Here is a 22,209-nt window from a genome sequence, read left to right as displayed (position 1 = left end):
AGCTTGACCAGAATGGAGCCTTTGGGACTTACTCTACTATATCTCTTACCAAATTATGCAATGCTACTGACAGTGATCACATTATATGTTGTCTATGAGAATGTGAGTCTTTTTTACCTTTGTCTTGTACTAATTACTATTGCTTTCCTATACCATCAATATCACAGCTTGTGCCAACCCTAACACTATGAATATGTGGCCATTGTGTTTTTTTCCCCCCCATGGGAAATAATGAACTCATTGAAAATTCTTTGTGTTGTCCTGACATCTTTTATGAAGAGTTGATCAGACATTTCTAGGTCTGTTGTAGTGATTCATTCAATGAAACTCATATGTTTATTACAGTCTAAAGTTTTTTATGAAACTCTAACTTGATCATTGACTTTGAAAATGTCCAGGATGTATACCTGGACACTTATATACCATATTTAAGAATCCTTTGTTGAGAGCATGATCTTTTCTGAGTTTTTTAATTTTTTAATATTATGTTTATATATAATTTTAATCAATAATTCATATTAAATTATTATGTTATGTCTACTTATTGCTACTATTGTTACTCCTAATTCAGAGCATTCAAAATATGCTATAATACTATTTTATTTTTGTTTCAAAATATTGCTATCACATGTATATTATCAATATTCTAAGGTCTACCAATGCTAAAATAATGAACCTATGACCATCTTACATGGGCTTTTCATTGTGACCTCACCAACTTGAGGATTTTTCTCCACATTCTCCTGACAATGTTCATGTTCACATTTCTTTTTATTATTTAAAAATCTAAGGGAGAAAGAAAAAGAGGGAGAAGGATGGAGGGAGGGAGGAAAGAGAGAGGAAGAGAGAGAGATCTTTCATTTAATGATTCACTACACAAATGACTGCACCATCCAGAAGCAGTGAAATCGAATAAGCCTCCCATATAGGCAGTGGTAGGAAGTTAAACATTTTAGCTATCATTTGTTCCCTCTTAGGCACACCAAAAGTGAGCTGGATCCAAAAGAGTGTAGATGGGACTCAAATGCTCAGTTTCATATGGGATGCAGGCATTGAAAATAGTGGCATGTCCCAATGCATTGGGAAAGCAACATAGACATGTTTTCTTGGACCAATGAAACTTCTCCCTTTCAGGATCATGTAGTCTTTGCCTTTTTTGTAGTTGCATAGGACTTCAAATTATCCTTATGTTTTGAAATTGGCAAGTATAATTTGATGCATATACATTTTAATACTATCCTGATAATTGGCCTGATCTTTCCTTGATTTAACCTTTTTTATAAGGTTTATTATTTGGAAGTCAGAGTTACACAGAGAGAAATAGAGAGGTCTTCTTCCATCTGCTAGTTCACTTCACAATTGGCTGCAATGGCCAGAGCAGCACTGATCTGAAGCCAGGAGCCACGAGTTTCTTCTGGGTCTCCCATAAGGGTGCAGGGGCCCAAAGACTTGGGCCATCCTCTGCTGCTTTCCCAGGCCATAGTAGAGAGCTGGATCAGAAGTGGAGCAGCAGGGATTTGAACCAGCACCCATATGGAATGCCAGCATGCAGGCAGTGACTTTGCCTGCTATGCCACAGCACCAGCACCTGATTTAACTCTTTGACCATTTTTTAAATATCTAATTCTCATTTAACCATAATGGAATACTGCTCAGCAAATTCTTTTTATCTGCTCCTGCCCTGCCATTGCTTTTTCATTCCTCAATACCAGTTCCAGTAATTAATATATACTGTTTTTCCAAAGAAACTTTTATTTAATGAGTACAATTTTTTTTAACTTTTATTTAATGAATATAAATTTCCAATGTACAGCTTATGGATTACAATGGCTTCCCCCTTCCATTACTTCCCTCTCCTGCTCCCTCTCCCCTTCCATTCACATCAAGGTTCATTTTCAATTCTCTTTATATACAGAAGATCAATTTAGTATACTTTAAGTAAAGATTTCAACAGTTTGCACCCACATAGAAACACAAAGTGAAACATACTGTTTGAGTACTAGTTATAGCATTAAATCACAATGTACAGCACATTAAGGACAGAGATCCCACATGAGGAGCAAGTGCACAGTGGCTCCTGTTGTTGACACAACAAATTGACACTCTAGTTTATGGTGCCAGTAACCACCCTAGGCTCTCGTCATGAGTTGCCAAGGCTATGGAAGCCTTCCAAGTTCGCCAACTCTGATTATATTTAGACAAGGTCATAAAAGACAGGGTGAGGATAGTAACCAATGATCCTAAGAGTGGCATTAACCAGGTTTGAACAATTATACAGCATTAAGTGGGGAAGAGGACCATCAGTATACACAGGTTGGGAGTAGAGCCATTGGTGGTAGAGTAGAGGTTATGATTACAAAGGAATGAGGCCCAAGTATGCTAGACAGGGTCTAGAACAAAGGACAGAGTCATTATTAGAAGAGATAAGAACAGTGCTGTCTAAGCTACAATTAAGTTTTCTGATTGAGAGGGAAATAGAACCTGATAGAAGGGGCTTGATAATAATCTGGTGGGCTTTAGGCCTTGTAAGTTAAGAGGCCCAGACCTATCTCTTCACATGGGGTACCTCCTAAGGGAGGTGTGAACCTCCTAGGGGAAGGCACTCTGTTGACTTTCATTACTTAGCTGGCCTGGGAGGAGAGCTGGCCAGGTAAAGGCAAGTGGCATCTCTAACAGGAAATTTACAGTTCTGCCTGCAGTGTTGCTGACCTTACTTGGCCGTCCCTTCAGCTGCAGTGGTCACTTTGGAAGTTGGGCTGAGTGAAGGGCTTTTCAGCTTAGAGCCAGTAAGATCTGTGGCTCTGGCCTGGGCATCCTTTGACTCCAGGGCAGGTCCATTTCCAGTGATCCAACTCTTGGCAGAGCTGCCAGGGCTCTTCACAAGTTGACTTCTGCTGAAGCCCAGGCTTACCACATTGAAAGCCACTGCAGTGGACTGGCCTGTTGGGTCTCCCTGAGGGCAGATCACTGTACAGATCAGCCATTAATAGGCCTGCCACCCATTGCTTCTGATGCCTAGCTTTCTTTTCCTCCTGGTTTGTGTTAAAGCAGACCAGAGGATGCAAGTCAAGGGAGTGCCCAAGTCCCATCTCTAATCTTCAGTGGCCTGAACTATAAGTCTATAGTCACAGGCATGTTCTGTAGTAGTTTTTCTAAGGTAGACAATGCCCATGAGGAAAATTATATTCTCACTTAAAGACTTTCTTTCCCTTTGGTCTGAAAGGGAGGTTTTTTCTACTTACTGTATACTTCACTGATGGTAAAGTAAATCTAGCTATGAGATTATAATTTAAGCTCTTATTTTGGCTATGCTATTACAGAAAAATGTTAGCCATCTCTTTTATAAGGTCTAAAGATTAAATTGTGCATCCTACAGATTCCTTCATAATAGAGTTAGTTTCCTACCTTGAGGAGAATAGAGAAATGAAAGAACAAGTTGGGCTTAGAATAGAGAAATGAGGGAGTAAGTCCTGGATCGCTTGCTGACAATAGCAATATCACATGAATACTTAGCAAACAGTTTCAACCATTAGATAACAACTTAAGGAAACATTTACCAGAAGGTCCAATGCCTTCTATAAATTTTAAGAATCATGTAGTTGAAAACACCTCTTAAATATCTAACATGGTGTAGTTTGTTTAACCAATAAACTTAAGCACAACCATATAAAATGTTTTTAGTTTCTTTCTACCAACAAGTATAAAACATATGATATAGAGACTCAGGTCACACAAATTAAAATGTATCTTTGATTAATTTTAGCAGCTTAAATTTATGGACAATCTTATCTATAAGGCAATTAAAATAAAATTCTTATTAAAATTTCCCCATGTGGACATACAATATGTACACAGATATATCATAATAGACCAATATAGCAATTTTAATAATAGCTTTTAAAATCGTTAACTCTTTTTGTAGATTGCCAATTGATTTGAATTGCTTTTTGTTTTTAGTAACCTCAGTTAACCATACTTTCTCTCAGTTGGTACTGTTAATACATTATTGGCTTCATCTGTTTACAGAGCCATCCCAAAGTACTGAATACAATAGAAGTGACTGGAAAAAGTCCATAGGAACCTATAGGAGGACAGCTAAACACAGAACCAACAATGCTTTAGTTTTATGAGCAGCAAATCAGGTACAACTGTGGATGACAAAACACTTTAAGTTGCCATGTTTAAAATTATAAGCTCATCAACCAACAAGAGGCACTTGCTTACTTCACAGTATTTTTGAAAGCACCTGGAGGATTTTACAAGTATTTAACCCTTTAGGCCTCTGGGGCTTTCTCATTAAGATAACTATCATGTCTAGTAACACAAGATCATTAGACTTTTTAATTCTCAAACATTTGTATTAATAGCATTTTCCATTATAGAAACTTAAAATTTAGTACCACGTCACATCTTGACAGTACTTCTAATATAATCCAAATAGCCTGATTAGTTGGTGTCTCTATGAGAGACATAGGTCCTTCGATTTTTTCAGTTGGGCCCAAGCTGGAAAAACCAAAGTCCAAGACTTACTGGAAATTTTAGAGTCCAGATTGTTTGAAACTTTGATTTTTTGAATGCCTGTCAAGAATGCCAAGAAGGCTCAAAATCCAAAATATCTGGTTGAAATAAGATTCCTTAAAATCATGACATAATATAGACCAAATTTGATCATTGTTACAAGGTGATTATTCAAATCTTTGAAAATAAGCACATATTTAATTAACCCATAGCTCTTAATAAAAATTCAGCTGTTTTTGAACAATTAGAATTTAACAGGCATCAAGAGAACATAATAGATTACTTTAACACATTGCTTTAACAGAGAATCAGATTTTAATTCTATGTCAAAGAGAAATTGAGCTTCCTGTGATCTTTTGCTGTGAGGTTTCCTTCCTTTACCTTCTTTCATATTGATGACCATGTTTCTGTGTTTCTGTGTGTAACACATCTTTAAGCATCTTTTGCAGAGCAGGACGAGTGGCAACAAATTCTTTCAGTTTCTGTTTGCTATGAAAAGTCAAAGGTGACACTCCCAGGTTAGGCGTGGTAAATCTCTCTTTCATTCTTTTTTTTATTTATTCAAAAGGGAAGTAATTTTGCACAGCTGAGTGGAATTGTAGGTAGTTAGCAGGTGAATGATATACCCACAGGAGTCAGAGATCGGAAGCTCTTTCCCAAGGACCACACAGGGAATCTCTGCTGCCCTCAGTGTGGGCTCCAATTCTCCTGCAGTCTCCCACTGGGTTGTCAAGTTAGATGCTAATCTCCTGTTATTTCACCCCCCCAGAGTCAGGTTTTTCTGCTAGTTTCAGGGCCAGTGCAGACCTGAGGTTGCCCTGCTTATGACATATGTAAAAAATCACGCCTGCTCTTTGTCTTGCTTGCCTTTGAGAGGTGAGCAGAGAGAGAGAAACTCGTTTCTGTATTGGTCACTTTTTTTCTCTCTCTCTTCTAGTTAGCCTGGTGAACTTTTCCCCACGGAGTTTCAAGCCTCGTTCCCTCTAGTCTCCCTTTCCGCTTGCCCGCTGGAGTCTCGGGCTATTGAGGTTCGGCTCACCTCGCATTCCAGTGCTGGTGTGTTGAGTCTGCCGCTGGTGTCCCGAACTTGGGCTCCCACGCTATCCACGCAGGTCCACAGTGAATCACTAGTTCCAGAAGAGTTTCCACAGACACTGCAAGTGCCTAACCAGCGACTCATTCTCATACTGAGTGGGAAGAGTGTTTCGCTTGTGACTAATACAGCTCTATGCAACCGCTCCCAGACATAGGATTTTCACTGAGGAGACTTGGGGGCAGTGTTCTGTCATCTGTGAAGACACTTTCCATCCCCATGGAATTAAGATGAGGACTCTTCCTAGAGAGTACCTTGGGGTGGGAGAACATGGACAGAAATGTGCATGGAGCAGGTGCAGTAGGCCAAGAGCCAGAGCAGCCAGCTCACAGGGATGAAAACCACTCCATGGTACAACATCCTGGCAACGTGTCAGTGGCCAACAAAGTATATTTTCATTTAGGTTCTATTCACGTGTTTTGAATTGATTTTAGTTAATAGCCGCTTGTAATTGAGGGGAGAAGCTGGGTACTTGCTGGCAGGATGTCAAAACTCAAAGCTTCCAGGTTTCTCTAGGGTGCGCTCTGCAGGTTCTTTCTGCCCACTGGATCCAAAATGGCCTATATGTACATTTATATGTATTTTTAAATGCTAGACTCACTTGTTAACAGGTTAGATGAAAGTACAGCTCCCATGCCAGTGTGTCAGACCTGACACTGCCAACCCCCTTCCACCTCAAGGCCAAGGCCGCCATCTGCTGGAGTATCTGAGATACGCACTTATAGATCAATATTATTTAAAAAATAAAGTAGCATAGTTCCCTTAATTTAGAAAAAATCACTATATATAGCTTGTATTCAGAACCACACAGAGGCTTAATAGAAAACACCAATCTGTTGGGATAAATGCATTTTCTATCCTGAAAAAAATCAGACTTACACATCACCTCCAGTTAAGCACCAACCAAAAATAGGGTTAATTAAATCCTGAAAACTATATTTTTTTCCAAGAGGGGGAGAATCTGACTCACAGAAGAAAAATAACTTGCAAGCATTCCATGGGGCTCACAGACACTGCGAGTGCCTAACCAGCGACTCATTCTCATACTGAGTGGGAAGAGTGTTTCGCTTGTGACTAATACAGCTCTATGCAACCGCTTCTAGACATAGGATTTTCACTGAGGAGACTTGGGGGCAGTGTTCTGTCATCTGTGAAGACACTTTCCAACAGCTGGGGGTGAGGGCCAGTGCCCAGGCTGCTTCTCCTGGTCTTTGGGGACTCTGGGAGTGGACTTGAGGGCGGGGGCTCCCTCTATTTCTCCACAGGCACAGAGAGCTTCTTCTCCTCCTTCCTACAACTGCGGGGGTTTGACTTTTGTTATTTTTGGGGTTGCAGTGGGGGAAGAAGGTGCTCTTTACTCGTTCTCTGACAAATCTCCACGTAACTGGGCTTTCACATTTCTGTGGCAGCTCCATTCACCTGCACTGATTTACACGCAGTTGTAGTAAGGACAGAGAGAGTCTGTCCACAATGTGGGTTTCCCTCTGCTTTTCTACACCTTGGGATCCTCAGGCAAATGGCCTGGGGGGTATCATTCATATGTTGCTGATACAGCACAAGAAGCCAGCAGTGAGGGCTCTCTGGGGACCACTACAGGAATAGTGTTCCTACTTGCATCTGCATGGAGGCCCCTTTCCTTTGATAATCCTATTATCAAGCTAGATGGCCTGTTTTCAAACAAGTCCTGTCATCAAATTGCCTGCAGCTCCAGGCAATGGGGGGAAGTTGGACAGCCCTAATTCAAAGTTTGTGATGGAGGCTTTGGTCGTGTTGGAGACTGAGTCTGGCTGCTTCTAAACTTCTCCTCCCTTTTCTTCCTATAGCCCAAGGAATTTTTCCTGCTTCTGGGAGGATACTGTCTGAGTGAAGTCAGAGGAGAGGCTGCAGGCTTGAAGGTTGGAGACGTAAACTCATGTATAAATCCAGTATTTGGAAATAGAATTTCCAAGGGTGGATAAAAATAGTTATGCATTGTTGACAATGGGGGGCAGTCAGTCTGTGCAGAGCAAACTGTTGTTGGGGACTGTATAGTGAAGGTAAATAAATGATGTGTAACACTGCTGTGTATAAAGGTTCATGTCGAGAGATTTATTTTTTTTTTAACTTTTATTTAATGAATGTAAGTTTCCAAAGTACAGCTTATGGGTTACAATGGCTTCCCTCCCCATAACTTCCCTCACACCCACAACCCTCCCCTTTCCCGCTCCCTCTCCCCTTCCATTAACATCAAGATTCATTTTCAATTCTCTTTATATACATAAGATCAGTTTAGTATATATTAAGTAAAGATTTCATCAGTTAGCCCCCACATAGCAACACAAAGTGAAAAAATACTGTTGGAGTACTAGTTATAGCATTAAATAACAGTGTACAGCACATTATAGACAGAGATTCTACATGATATTTTTTTAAAAATTGATTAATTTTAGGCTGGCGCCGCGGCTCACTAGGCTAATCCTCCACCTTGCGGTGCCAGCACACCAGGTTCTAGTCCCAGTCGGGGCACCAATCCTGTCCCGGTTGCCCCTCTTCTAGGCCAGCTCTCTGCTGTGGCCAGGGAGTGCAGTGGAGGATGGCCCAAGTGCTTGGGCCCTGCACCCCATGGGAGACCAGGAGAAGCACCTGGCTCCTGCCATCGGATCAGCGCGGGGCAACGGCCGCAGCACGCTACCGCAGCGGCCATTGGAGAGTGAACCAATGGCAAAAGGAAGACCTTTCTCTCTGTCTCTCTCTCACTGTCCACTCTGCCTGTCAAAAAAAAAAAAAAATTTAAAAATTGATTAATTTTGTATGCAATTTCCAATTTAACACCAGGTTTTTTTTTTCATTTTCAATTATCTTTATATACAGAAGATCGATTCAGTATATATTAAGTAACGATTTCATCAGTTTGCACCCACACAGAAACACAAAGTGTAAAAATACTGTTTCAGTACTAGTTATAGCTTCACTTCACATTAGACAACACATTAAGGACAGATCCCACATGAGACATAAGTACACAGTGACTCCTGTTTTTGATTTAACAATTTGACACTTTTGTTTATGGCATCAATAATCTCCCTAGGCTCTAGTCATGAGTTGCCAAGGCTATGGAAGCCTTTAGGGTACGCCAACTTTGATTTTATCCTGATAGGGTCATAGTCAAAATGGAAGTTCTCTGCTCCCTTCAGAGAAAGGTACCTCCTTCTGTGATGGCCCCATTCTTTCCACTGGGATCTCACTCGCAGAGATCTTTCATTTAGGTTTGTTTTTTTTTTTTTTTTTTTTTTTTTGCCAGAGTGTCTTGGCTTTCCATGCCTACAATACTCTCATGGGCTCTTCAGCCAGATCCGAATGCCTTAAGGGCTGATTCTGAGGCCAGAGTGCTATTTAGGACATCTGCCATTCTATGAGTCTGCTGTGTATCCTGCTTCCCATGTTGGATCGTTTTTCCCTTTATGATTCTATCAGTTAGTATTAGCAGACACTAGTCTTGTTTGTGTGATCCCTTTGACTCTTAGACCTATCAGAGTGATCAACTGTGAACTGAAATTGGTCACTTGGACTAGTGAGATGGCATTGGTACATGCCACCTTGATGGGATTGTATTGGAATCCCCTGGCACGTTTCTAACTCCACCATTTGGGGCAAGTCCGATTAAGCATGTCCCAAATTGTACATCTCCTCCATCTCTTTTTCCCACTCTTATATTTAACAGGGATCACTTTTCAGTTAAAATTTAAACACCTAAGAATAATTGTGTGTTAATTACAGAGTTCAACCACTAGTACTAGAACAACAACAACAAAATACTAAAAAGGATAAAGTATTACATTGTACATCTAGAGTCAGGACAAGAGCTGATCAGGTCATTGTTTCTTATAGTGTCCATTTCACTTCAACAGGTTTTCGCTTTGGTGCTCAGTTAGTTGTTGCCAATCAGGGAAAACAAATATTTTTCTCTTTGGGACTGGCTTAATTCACTCAGCATGATGTTTTCCAGATTCCTCCATCTTGTTGCAAATGACCGGGTTTCATTGTTTTTGACTGCTATATAGTATTCTATGGAGTACATGTCCCATTATTTCTTTATCCAGTCTACTGTTGATGGGCATTTGGGTTGGTTCCAGGTCTTAGCTATCGTGAATTGGGCTGCACTAAACATTAATGTGCAGATGGGTTTTTTGTTTGCCAATTTAATTTCCTTTGGGTAAATTCCAAGGAGTGGGATTGCTGGGTTGAATGGTAGGGTTATATTCAGGTTTCTGAGGAATCTCCAGACTGACTTCCATGGTGGCTTAACCAGTTTGAATTTCTACCAACGGTGGGTTATTGTCCCTTTTTCCCCACATCCTCTCCAGCATCTATTGTTGGTAGATTTCTGAATGTGGGCCATTCTAACTGGGGTGAGATGAAACCTCATTGTGGTTTTGATTTGCATTTCTCTGATTGCTAGTGATCTTGAACCTTTTTTCATGTGTCTGTTGGCCATTTGGATTTCCTCTTTGGAAAGATGTCTGTTGAGGTCTTTGGCCCATCTCTTAAGTGGGTTGTTTGTTTTGTTGTTGTGGAGTTTCTTGATTTCTTTGTAGATTCTGGTTATCAACCCTTTATCTGTAGCATAGTTTGCAAATATTTTTTCCCATTCTGTCAGTTGCCTATTCATTTTCCTGACTGTTTCTTTTGCAGTACAGAAACTTCTCAATTTGATGCAATCCCAAATGTTAATTTTGGCTTTGGCTGCCTGTGCTTCTGGGGTATTTTCCAAGAAGTCTTTGCCTGTACCTATATCTTGCAGGGTTTCTCCAATGCTCTCTAATAATTTGATGGTTTTGGGTCATAGATTTAAGTCTTTAATCCATGTTGAGTGAATTTTTGTGTAAGGTGAAAGGTAGGGGTCTTGCTTCATGCTTCTGCATGTGGAAATCCAATTTTCCCAGCATCATTTATTGAATAGACTATCCTTATTCCAGGGATTGGTTTTGGATCTTTGATGAAATGCAAGTTGGCTGTACATGTTTGGATTGATTTCTGCTGTTTCTATTCTGTTCCACTGGTCTATCCGTCTGTTTCTGTACCAGTACCATGCTGTTTTGATAACAACTGCCCTGTAGTATGTCCTGAAATTTGGTATTGTGATGCCTCCAGCTTTATTTTTGTTGTACAAGATTGCTTTGGCTATTCGAGGCCTCCTGTGTCTCCATATGAATTTCAGCATCATTTTTTCCAGATCTGAGAAGAATGTCTTCGGTATCTTGATTGGTATTGCATTGAATGTATAAATTGCTTTTGGGAGAATAGACATCGTCGAGAGATTTAAATCCATTCTTTGGCAAAAACAGGTTTATAGCTATTGCCTTTCTTTTAGCTGCACCTTAATTGGTTTTCCTTGAAAAGTTTTGACTTTTCACAGGTATTTGTAAGCTTGTTGTGCATCAGCTTCTGTTTCAAATGTAAAAAATCAATTATCATTATAGGCAAATTCACAGTTTATAAATTTCAGTAAATTATTTCCTTTAAATAGTGCTTCTACTTCTTCCCCAGGGGTAGATTCAGATATTTCTCACAATATTACTATGCAACGATTTTGATTTGGCCTCACTTTTTCTCCCTTCTCATCCACCTGGACTAAAGGTAAAGATCTTAGCATTTCAACAATCAAATCCACACTAGTACTGAGTTTCTTGTTATGGTCAAGAGTAGCTACCATTGTAATTAGAGCATACTGCTCACTGTCCATCTGTGATGTAAGATACGTGGCACTAGCAACAGTCTCCCTAGATAAACAGAATTCTAATTTTTTAAGTACTTCTCCAGGATCTTCCTGGCTTTCTGGTTGAGATTCATTTCCTCCTGTTTCACTATTTTCAGGTAGAGATTTGTATTCTGTGTGATCCATAGCCAAAGTGTTCATGTCTGTTTTGACTCAGGTAAATCTGGTAATGCTGCATTCTCACGACTTTTGTCACCATCACCATTGACATCCAATCCCTGTGGGCTGCAGTCTGCACCATGGCCGGCTGTCTCCTCCCATGCAGCACTCAAACCGACAGCTGCACTACTTGCTTCCAAATGTAACATGAGTCCCCCACACTTTCGCATTAGGGTTTAGCTCTGAAACCTTTGTTGTTGGTACCTGACTCAAAGCTGGGATGGAACTTGTTTGAGAAGTGGTTTGAGATATAGGACCATTCATTAGATGAAAGCTGTCCTTGCCCTCTCGGCCTTGCTGTGCCTGCAGTTCAGCCACAACTTTAGCGTCTTGACCAGAAGCCATGGGTTCCACTGGGAGAAATTTAATGTAAGCTTCCAAATGCTGCCAGTGCCGCCTGACCGGCCTCTGGCGGGCTCCTTGCCAGCCCCAGTGCCTGACGACCATGCAACACATGGGGAGAGCTGAGGAGGGAGACTGTAGGAAGAGGCGACACTGTGGGGCCAGCCCCATGCAGGGAGGCAGGGCAGGCATGGGCCGGGTGCAGCGGCGGAAGTGGATTCTTCCCCTTTGGGGCTGAAAAGCCTCAACCTTGAGAATCCGGATCCCCAACACTCCTTCCCTTCGCATGAGAACACACCTAAATAAATCCTTAAAAGGTTGTATGTGTGGGGCCGGCGCTGTGGCATAGCAGGTTAACGCCCTGTCCTGAAGCGCCGGCATCCAATATGGGCATGGGTCCTAGTCTTGGCTGCTCCTTTTCTGATCCAGCTCTCTGCGATGGCCTGGGAAAGCAGTAGAGGATGGCCCAAGTCCTTGGGCCCCTGTACCCATGTGGGAGACCTGGAGGAAGCTCCTGGCTCCTGGCTTCAGATCGGCGCAGCTCTGACCCAGCTCTGGCTGTTGTGGTCATTTGGGGAGTGAACGATCAGATGGAAGACCTCTCTCTCTCTCTCTCTGCTTTGTAACTCTGACTTTCAAATAAATAAATAAATCTTTAAAAAACAAGAGGGTTGTATGTGAATCAATCTGGCAGAAATTCACTAAGTACCAAGTTGGTAGCATCCATCATAGAGTAGATGGGAGACTGAGCAGAGCCCAGCATCGGACCAGGGTGTTTCTGATGAGAACACAGGGCCCACGTTTTCTCAGAAAGGAACACTGGAGGTGCCCAGCTTGAGTCATCTCTGCTCTTGATATCTCTTGAGGGCTTACATATTAGGGAAGTGTCAAGGAGAATTCCAGAAAAAGAACATTGAATCCCAATGGGAGAAAAGATATTTTGACACAGTTGGGAAAAGATGTGATAGTTATGTGGGTTGGGCTATAACATTGAACTAATGTTGGTTTCCTAAATTGGGGTTCATATGCTTTTTATCAGGGGACCACCCTATAGTCAGCAGAAACATCTTAGGTCAGGGGAAAAGTGCTAAAAGGATACTAACTGGGCATTCACAATGAATGGGACTCACTCATGGTATTTCTGTAAGTTTGAAATAATTTCAAAGTTAACTACTTTTTTTTTTTGACAGGCAGAGTGGACAGTGAGAGAGAGAGACAGAGAGAAAGGTCTTCCTTTTGCCATTGGTTCACCCTCCAATGGCTGCCGTGGCTGGCATGCTGTGGCCGGCTCACCATGCTGATCCAATGGCAGGAGCCAGGTGCTTATCCTGGTCTCCCATGGGGTGCAGGACCCAAGCACTTGGGCCATCCTCCATTGCACTCTCTGGCCACAGCAGAGAGCTGGCCTGGAAGAGGGGCAACCGGGACAGAATCTGGCGCCCCAACCAGGACTAGAACCTGGTGTGCCAGTGCCGCAAAGCGGAGGATTAGCCTATTGAGCCGCGGCACTAGCCCAAAGTTAACTACTCTTAAAATGACCAAATTGTAAGATGACAATATCCACATCATGTTAGTAAAGCAGGGACAGCATCAAATACTATGAAGGATAAACCTTACCCAATTCCTATAAGGCCAAAGTTGTAAAACTTGTCCCCTTCTAAGAATCTACATGCCTGTATTTAGACTGCACAAAAAAATAGAATAATATTCACAATGAATATCTTGTTGTGAATATATTTGTGATAATTTGTAAACAGCTTGATCTTTCTATTTTAAAGGTTTTGAAAACCCTGTTGCTCCTTAAAAATAATTATTTTATTTTTGTACTTGAAAAGTAGACATAGGGGTATATCTCAAATCTGTTGGTTCACTCCCCAACTTTATGCCACAGCTGGGGCAGGACCAAGCCCAAACCAGCAACCTGAAACACAATCTGGGTCTCTACAAGGGTGGCATGGACTCAACTCCTTTAACCCTCATCACTGTCTCTCAGAATGCACACCAACATGAAGCTGGGACAAGAAGCAGAGCTGGGACTTTTCCCAGGCTCTCTGACATGAGATGCAGGCATCCTGAGAAGTGGTCATACCATATGTCAAATGGCCACTCCTTAATTTTTAATTTAGTTTTTATTTGAAAGTCAGAGAGACTGAGAAAGACAAGTAGCAGAAATCACTCATCTGTTGGCTTACTACACAATGCCCACCACAATCAGGACTGAGTTAGATGAAAGATAGGAGCCAGGAGCTTCATCCAGGTCTTCCATATGGTTGACAGAAATGGTTGGGCCATTATCCACTGCCTTTTCCACAGACTAGCAAGAATCTAGAATGGAAGAGGAGTTGCCAGGACTCAAACCTGCACTCCTCTATGAGATGCCAATGTCAGAAGAGCAGCTTGACCTATTGAATCACACGCTAGTCCTGGCATCAATTCAAACCAGTGCACTCATCCTACCCTGTATATATTCAAAGATTGCAAAGCTGGACATCCCCTCCCTTTCCTTATTATAAAAGCCTCAGTCCTGCTCCACCTCAGAAGAACCACGGTTCACTTTAAACTGAATCTGTCTCCCAATTTGCAATCCTATTCTGCGTCTGAAAAACATCTCTCTGATTTTATTTTAATCTCACTTATGACCATTTGCTTTATATAATCCAGGACTCTCTGATCTTGTCTTCTTGCCTACTGGCAGATTTGGGAAAATGTTTTATAATATGTATTTTCACTTCCTTCAGGTGAATACCTGAGGGTTAAAATGTTAGATAAGTGAATGCTACATTTTTTTTCCTAAAAACTCTTTGTTGAACTAGAATCCATATGTCTTAATACTCATGAAGCAGATGTTCTTCAGAATCACATCCTCTACAGCTTTCCCTCAGAAGTCCCAAGCAGGGCCTGAGCTTCTATGGTGACGTCCATAATCATATCCTTGAATGTGACTAACTCCTAAAATATGGACATCCTTACTCAGCCAAGGCCATCTGTACCAATGGTTAGGAGAAAAGGTCATAACTGTACCAAGCAGGAGGCTCTATGGATAGAAATTTTTTTATTTGACAGGAAGAGTTAGACAATGAGAGAGAGAGACAGAGAGAAAAGTCTTCCCTCTGTTGGCTCACACCCCAAATGACTGCCATGGCTGGCGTGCTGTGTGGATCTGAAGCCAGGAGCCAGGTGCTTCCTCCTGGTCTCCCATGTGGGTGCAGGGACCAAGCACTTGGGCCATCCTCCACTGCTTTCCTGGGTGACAACAGAGAGCTGGACTGGAAGAGGAGTAGCTAGGACCAGAACCCAGTGCCCATATGGTATGCCAGCACCCCAGGTGAAGGATTAACCAAGTGAGCCATGGTACCGGCCCTGATAGAAAATTTAAACCATGGTTGGGATTACCCTCAAGTATTTCCCTGTGCTGGCCTTCCATGTGTCTTTCCCAGACAATCACTGGGATATGTACACAGTCTGAACAGTCAGTGATTTCAGTATATGGGAGTGTCACAGCTATGCTGTGAAATAACCTGTAAATGTCTGAGCAAAGTGGGAAATTATACATGATTATAAATTTTTGAACTTAAGAATACAAAACTATTTCCTTATCAGTTTCAAATGCATCTCCTAACTCCTTATGAGGCAGCTAAACATGAATTAATTCTGACATATCAACTATGACCATGAGTTAACTATTCTCTGATATGAACCTTAGGTTCCTCCACAAAATGACTGAACATTGAAAGAGGTGAAGAGCTAAAGTATATGGTGTTTCTTATGTAGCAAATAATAAATGGGATTTATGTCTGTTTGTGTTAAGGTGGAGAGGATGATGAAACAGTGACCAGCACTATTCAGATTGAACAGTCTAAATACAAACCTGGGGTTCAGCAGGTGCAGCTCTTTCACCTCTATCTCACCATTGTGTTCATTGTCACATATAAGCAGTTCCAGACAAGCTCGGATTCCTGAACTGCTGCAATATGATGATCTTAGCCTGATTTCTTCTGTGGTGAGGACTCCCTTCTCTCTTCTCTGGGGTTTCCAATCATCAGTTATTATTTTCCTTGTATATGTTACTATTATTATTTATTTGAGAGGCAACATTTTAGACAGAGATAAGAGACAGAGAGAGAGCTCTTCCATCATCTGGTCCACTCCCCAAATGGTCACAATGGCCAGAGCTGGGCCAATCCCAAGCCAGGAGCCAGTATCTCCTCTGGGTCTCCCATGAGTGCAGGGGCCCAAGCACCTGAGCCATCTCCACTGCTTTTACAGGCCATTATCAGGGAGCTGGATCAGAAGCGGAGCAACCAGGACATCAACCAGCACCCATATGAGATGCTAGTACCACAGGAGGAGGATTAACTTCCTATGCCATAGTGCCAGTCCCATTTTCTTGTCTCTTAATCCAGTCTATCTGCTAAATGGGAAATAGAATATTTCCAATTTAATGTCATCTCAACATTCATTCCAAAAATTGTCATGTAACATTATTTTTTATAGTTACATGCCTTTTAAATCTACAGCCAGGGGGCCAGCATTGTGGCATAGTGGGTAAAGAAACTTCCTGTGACACCAGCATCCCTTATGGGTGCTGGTTCAAGACCTAGCTGCTCCAATTCCAATTCATCTCCCTGCTAATATGCCCAGAAATACAGTGGAGGATAGCCCATGTGCTTGGGCCCCTGTACCCATGTGAGGGATCTGAAAGAAACTCCTGACTCCTGGTTGCAGCCAGAGCATTGTGGCCATTTGAGGCGTGAAACAGTGGAGAGGAGATCTTGTGCTCTCTCTCTCTCTCTTCCTTTTTCTGTGTAACTCTGACTTTCAAATAAATAAATAATTATTTTACAAAATCTTAAATCCACAGCTAAAACTAAATAAAATTACTCTTCATATATTATATGTATTTAAAAAATATGGATAAGAGGAGCAGGCAGGTCTAGTAGTTACATGCCTGAATCCTACATTACAGTGTATAAGTTTGATATCTTCATCCAGAACCATACTCCAGTTTCCTGTTACTGCAGACCCTGGAAAGCAATGGTGATGGTTAAACTAACTGGGTTCCTGCCACCCATTTGGGAAACCTATATAGAGTTCTTGACCCCACCTTAAGTATTGGCACAGTTTTGACCATTGCAGATATTTGGGGAGTGAACCAATGACAAGGAACTTTAAGCCTAATAGTTGCCTTTATTCTGCAACAAATCTTTTACAACTACCTTGATACACAGAAATCTTTTCAAAACCAGACCAGCGCTCAGATCTATAGTTTGCATGCTCACACGCTGATGCTTAGATGTTCCAGTATCTAATTTGGTCACAGTAGTCTGGATAACCAAGGTCACATGTTGGGGTGTGCAAATGAAAGCAAAAACAGGACAAGGGGTCTCTTCCTCCAAAAAGTGTGCACAGACTAGCCCGGTGTGGTTTCTTTACTGATAAAGATTATAACAGCCTATTGTAGAGCACGTGCATGTGTTCATAGAACTAAGGTTTCTCTGAAACACATTTAGCAAGACATATTAGATAAACATTGTGAGAGTCCTGAATGCACACTGGTCTGAGGCATCTCCGCCAGTCTTTTCTGGCATCAGGAAAGCAAAAACACAGAGGTGCTGTGCTTATGGAGAGCCTCATCATTCCCAAAATCAGGCCTGAGAGACTCTCTGTGCCTCACTGTTCCCACAACTGCCCCTATTATAAATCAGGCTGACATCCTGTGCCTCCTGGTATCAGGTACCTTCTCCAGCTGCTCCAGCCCACATCCCACACCCCTTTGTTTGGCTTCTCCAACCTATCTCCCACCTCCCTTGGGACAAGTTCCCTCTAACACCCCAGCCCTACACCTGAGCCCAGAGAGCCTCTCCCTCTGAGGATACTCCTGGCAGTTCTTGACTCTAATAAAACTTTTTCTTTGCTCAGCATGTGTAGGCAGCCCATAGGCAAGTCAAGGTCAATCATGGCTTGTGGAATTCCTGGGATGAGAAAGTCACGTATTCCCATGTTGAAGGAGGATGATTAAACAGGAGCACTCTGCTAAAATTAACTAGGTTCTGACTGTGTTGTAGAAACCCCGATAAGTTGCTTGCATTTGCTGTTAACTTCTGAGTTGCCTTGAGCTGCAGCTGATTATGCATAAATATCTCTGAGACACTGGAATAAATGAGCCTTGATCAGCCTTGCTGTCTTGGCTCCATTCTCTGAGCCCTTGTCCCTCTTTTCATTCCCACTCCCTCCTTCAGGTTCCGTTCCCAGGTGGCAGGCCTGAACAAGCATGGTCTTGGTTGTAGTTCTCCATCATGGTTGCAAACCCTAACAAGCATGTCTGAGAAAACAGCTGCATGTTCTTGTGAAGCCTACGTTCTCACAAGGGCTAATGCTCTTCTTGTTAGTAGTCATAAGCTATCCTTAATCAGTACCTGAGGTCACACTCTGTGTTCTAGGAAGAAAATGTCTTCACTAAGAGTGCTCTGGCAGAAATCTTATTCTCCATAGTCACACTTTATCATCTTTACAAACCTGCCTGGAAACAACCAGGTCGACCAGATCTGAGTTTACTGTGTGTGTGAATGAACGTGACTTTTTACTTCATATCTAAATGCTGTTCCTCTATTTTAGATTGCATATATGTTTGTGTGCTTATGCTTTGATTCATAGTAATTCCTCATGTTATATAATTGATTTGCATTGAATACAAACTGCAAATAAAATAAAGGAAATATTGAAAGAGAAAAAAGAATTTATCCAAATGTCCCCATATATCCCATAAATTTTTTAAGTTTAAGTTGGTGACCACAAATGGATAACTCCATCTTGCTCTTCTATCCAACCCTCTCATTTCTCCCTCACTCAATGCTGCTCAGCCTCTCCCAGTACCTCTAGCATTGATTGAGCTCACTGCAGGAGTGTCTGTCTCCCCACTGCACTGTGAACTTCTGCCTTCACTCAGCTCTATCTTCTGTGTTCACCACTCACTTAAATTCACTTCGATCACTCCAATGGTTAATGAGGGAATTATTTCCTTAGCAACTCCATGATATAGAAGAGAAAAATCAGTCTTTCATGTTTTTTATCTAAAGGAAAATTCTTCATGGAGAAAGAAATGTTAATGTAAATGTTGGAAAGATATTATTGATCATCCTCTGGTCTGCTAAAACCTGAACCAGGGTCCTACCAAAATAAAGCTAGAACTTTATTTATTGGATGCATTTCAAAGTCTCGGGCCAAGATGAGAGGCTGCCCATTTTCTTACAAAGGAGGATGAATTCATAGGCCCCAACTGCAGTTGCATCATCATAAACTCAGCAGAGACTGGTGTATCTTCCTGTATTCTCACCCAAAGAGAGTGTGATAACTAAGGGGACCAAACTGGAGAGAGAAAGGAGACATCATTGCAATCTTCCCAACATTCCTAGGTAACACCAGTCATGACTCTACTCACTTGGGAATAGTGTGCCACCAGCCCCACCTCAAGCACCTGAAGAGTGACATATAACCAAGAGAGGGAGCCCTTTTCTTATCCAGGGTCAGGTAGAAGAGGGCTTGACTACTGTATCTCACAAGGGCAGTTGTCATTCTAAGGTAAGTGACATATACATGTATCGACACACACACACCAGATCTCTAGGATTTTTTCATCTAAAAATTCCATTTCTACTGAGTTGCATACCCTTCCTACCATCCATAACCACTCTTCTACTTTCTGTTTCTAGTATTCTGACTATTTTATTTATTTTAAAGATTTATTTTATTTATTTGAAAGACAGAGTTACAGAGAGTGGTAGAGCCAGAGAGAGAGGTCTTTCATCCACTTGTTCACCCGCCAAAACACCAAGATAACCAGAGCTGAGCCAATCTGAAGCCAGGAGGAAGGAGTTTCTTCCAGGCTTCCACTCAGGTGCAGGGACCCAAGGACTTGGAGCATCTTCTCCTGCTTTCCCAGGCCATAGCAGAGATCTTGATCAGAAGTGGAGCAGCCAGGACTAGAACAAGCACCCATATGGGATGCTGGCACTATAGGCAGGAGTTTAAACCCACTGCCCCACAGTGCCAGTCCCTCTGACTACTTTATTTATTTCATATGATTGGAATCTTGCAGTATTTTTCCTTTGGGGACTGATACTTGTGGCTAATTTCATTTAGTAAAATATATTCAAGGTTCATCCATGTCACAGGATTTCCTTTTCTTCTGTGCCTGCGTAACTTTTCACTGAGTACAGGCCACACTAGAAATCTTGGCTACAGTGAATTATGCTGTGGTGAATAACATTTATACTTTGCTTATGTTGAACGTTCAATACTTTTAGATGTATGCTCAGAAGTGAGAGTATGAGATCACATAAAAATTCTATTTTTAATGTAATTAAGAGACACTGTTTTCTGTGGTGGTTGTGCCATTTTACGTTACCACCAACAATGCACATGTGGCTGAAAATCTTTGTATCTTCACCAACACAATTGGGTGTTCCATTTTTTTAAAGAACAGGAGCAGGAGATCTTATTGGCCATTTGCAGGCCATGGTTATGAAGATCTCTTTGCATCTGCACTCAAAGTGATTCAGCATTGGGCTTCGTTGTCAGTGTGGTGCAATTGCTCCTCACCCAGGGAGAAGTATACGATCCTGTTAAGTATATTTTCAACTTCGTGCAATGGTTCTTTATTTTTTAAGATTTATTTATTTGAAAGTCAGAGTTACACAGAGAAAGGAGAAGCAGAGAGGGAGAGAGAGGTCTTTCATCTGATGGTTCACTCCCCAATTGGCCCCAATGGCCAGAGCAGCACCGATCCAAAGCCATGAGCCAGGAGCTTCCTCCAGGTCTCCCACATGGGTGCAGGGGCCCAAGGACTTTGGCCATCTTCTACTGCTTTCCCAGGCCATAGCAGAGAGCTGGATGAGAAATTGAGCAGCTGAGACTCAAACCAGCATCCATATGGGATGCCAGCACTTCACAGCCAGGGTGTTAACCCGCTGTGCCACAGTGCCGGCCCCTGTGCAATGGTCCTAAACGTAGGTCTGGTGGTATCATAACCCCATCTGGCTATCAATACTGCTTCTGTTCCGTGTAATTTTCTGTTAGCAAGGTCAAGCACATATTTCTATCTGAACATTTCTCTAGCTTACGATTCACATAAAAGATGAGCACCACCACATCATTCTTCTTCCCATTCTGTCTGCCATGACCTAGAGTGTAGACCTAACAGGCTGACCCAGATTTTAACTCTTCCAATAAATTGTTCCTATATGAGACAGGACAGCCTACATGAGGCTCCCAAAAAATACCCAGAAAAGGGGAAGTAGTGTTGCAATGCCCAAGTGGGATCAGCGTGGTGACCTTGCCTAGAGTTTCCTTCTTTGGGACAACCCATGTCACCATGGGGTCCTTCCTGCCCAAATGTCCGGGATATCAATAGTGAGAGCTGAGCCAATATCTGCAGGTTTTCTTGAGTCTGGGCACCTGGAAAGTCAGGACAGAGCAGCAGAACAGATGGCTTTCTCCAGTGGGGCTTCAGCAAAGAAAGCTTGACACAATGAGTTCCAGGTTCTATTGTTGACTTTCACCAAGAAATTAATTTCATTTCTTGGGATCCTATTTCATGGGATTCCTCAGCAGAAAAGACTCTCCAAAGTCTCATACTCCTTCTGCCTCATGCCATGTCCATAATCACATAGCTGAATCCAAAAACCCCAGGGAGTGCTGGGTACAATCAGGACCCAGCTTTGCAGAGACAGAACTGAGTTCCAACATGGTTCTCTCTAAATGCTGTTATGTGACCCTGAAAAATCACTGTACCTCCTAAAGACTCTGTAGCCTGGGCAATGGCAAGTAGAATGGCAGTTGCTGGGAGTTAGGGATAGTGGAATTATAGGAAATTTTCATTCATTGGGCAGAGTTTCACTCTCATAAGGAAAAACAGTTCTGAATATTGGTCACACAGCAATGCTTATACTCAACACTACTCAACATACACTTAGAAATGCTTAAATAATAAAATTCATCAGTTATATTTTGTTTTGTCAGTACCACACTAACAGTACATTTAAAAAGTGTTCAAATAGGGGCTGGAGCTATGGCACAGCTCCAGCCTGTGATGCCTACATCTTATATGGCTGCCGGTTTGAGTCTTGGGTGCTCCACTTTCCATCCAACTCTTCACTAATGTGCCTGGGAAAGCAGTGGGAAATGTCTCAAGTACTTGGCCCCGGCACACACATGGGGAACCTGGAAGAAACCCCTGTCTCTTGGCTTCAGATTGGCCCAGCTCAGGCCATTGTGGCCATTTGGGGAGTGAACCAGTGGATGGAAGATCTCTCTGTCTCTACCTCTCTAACTTTATGTTTGAAAT

General features: G+C 42.0%; 1 pseudogene; it reads right to left on the bottom strand.

Annotated features, from left to right (window-relative positions):
- Positions 1 to 6,725: 6,725 nt before the first annotated feature.
- LOC133755178 (la-related protein 4B-like) lies at positions 6,726 to 11,870 on the bottom strand (annotated as a pseudogene).
- Between the last annotated feature and the right edge of the window lie 10,339 nt (positions 11,871 to 22,209).

This window comes from Lepus europaeus, unplaced genomic scaffold (genome assembly GCF_033115175.1).
Source record: "Lepus europaeus isolate LE1 unplaced genomic scaffold, mLepTim1.pri SCAFFOLD_3_1, whole genome shotgun sequence".
Taxonomy (NCBI): domain Eukaryota; kingdom Metazoa; phylum Chordata; class Mammalia; order Lagomorpha; family Leporidae; genus Lepus; species Lepus europaeus.
Note: the sequence above shows the minus strand (reverse complement) of the source record. Positions and strands in the feature narration are given on the sequence as shown.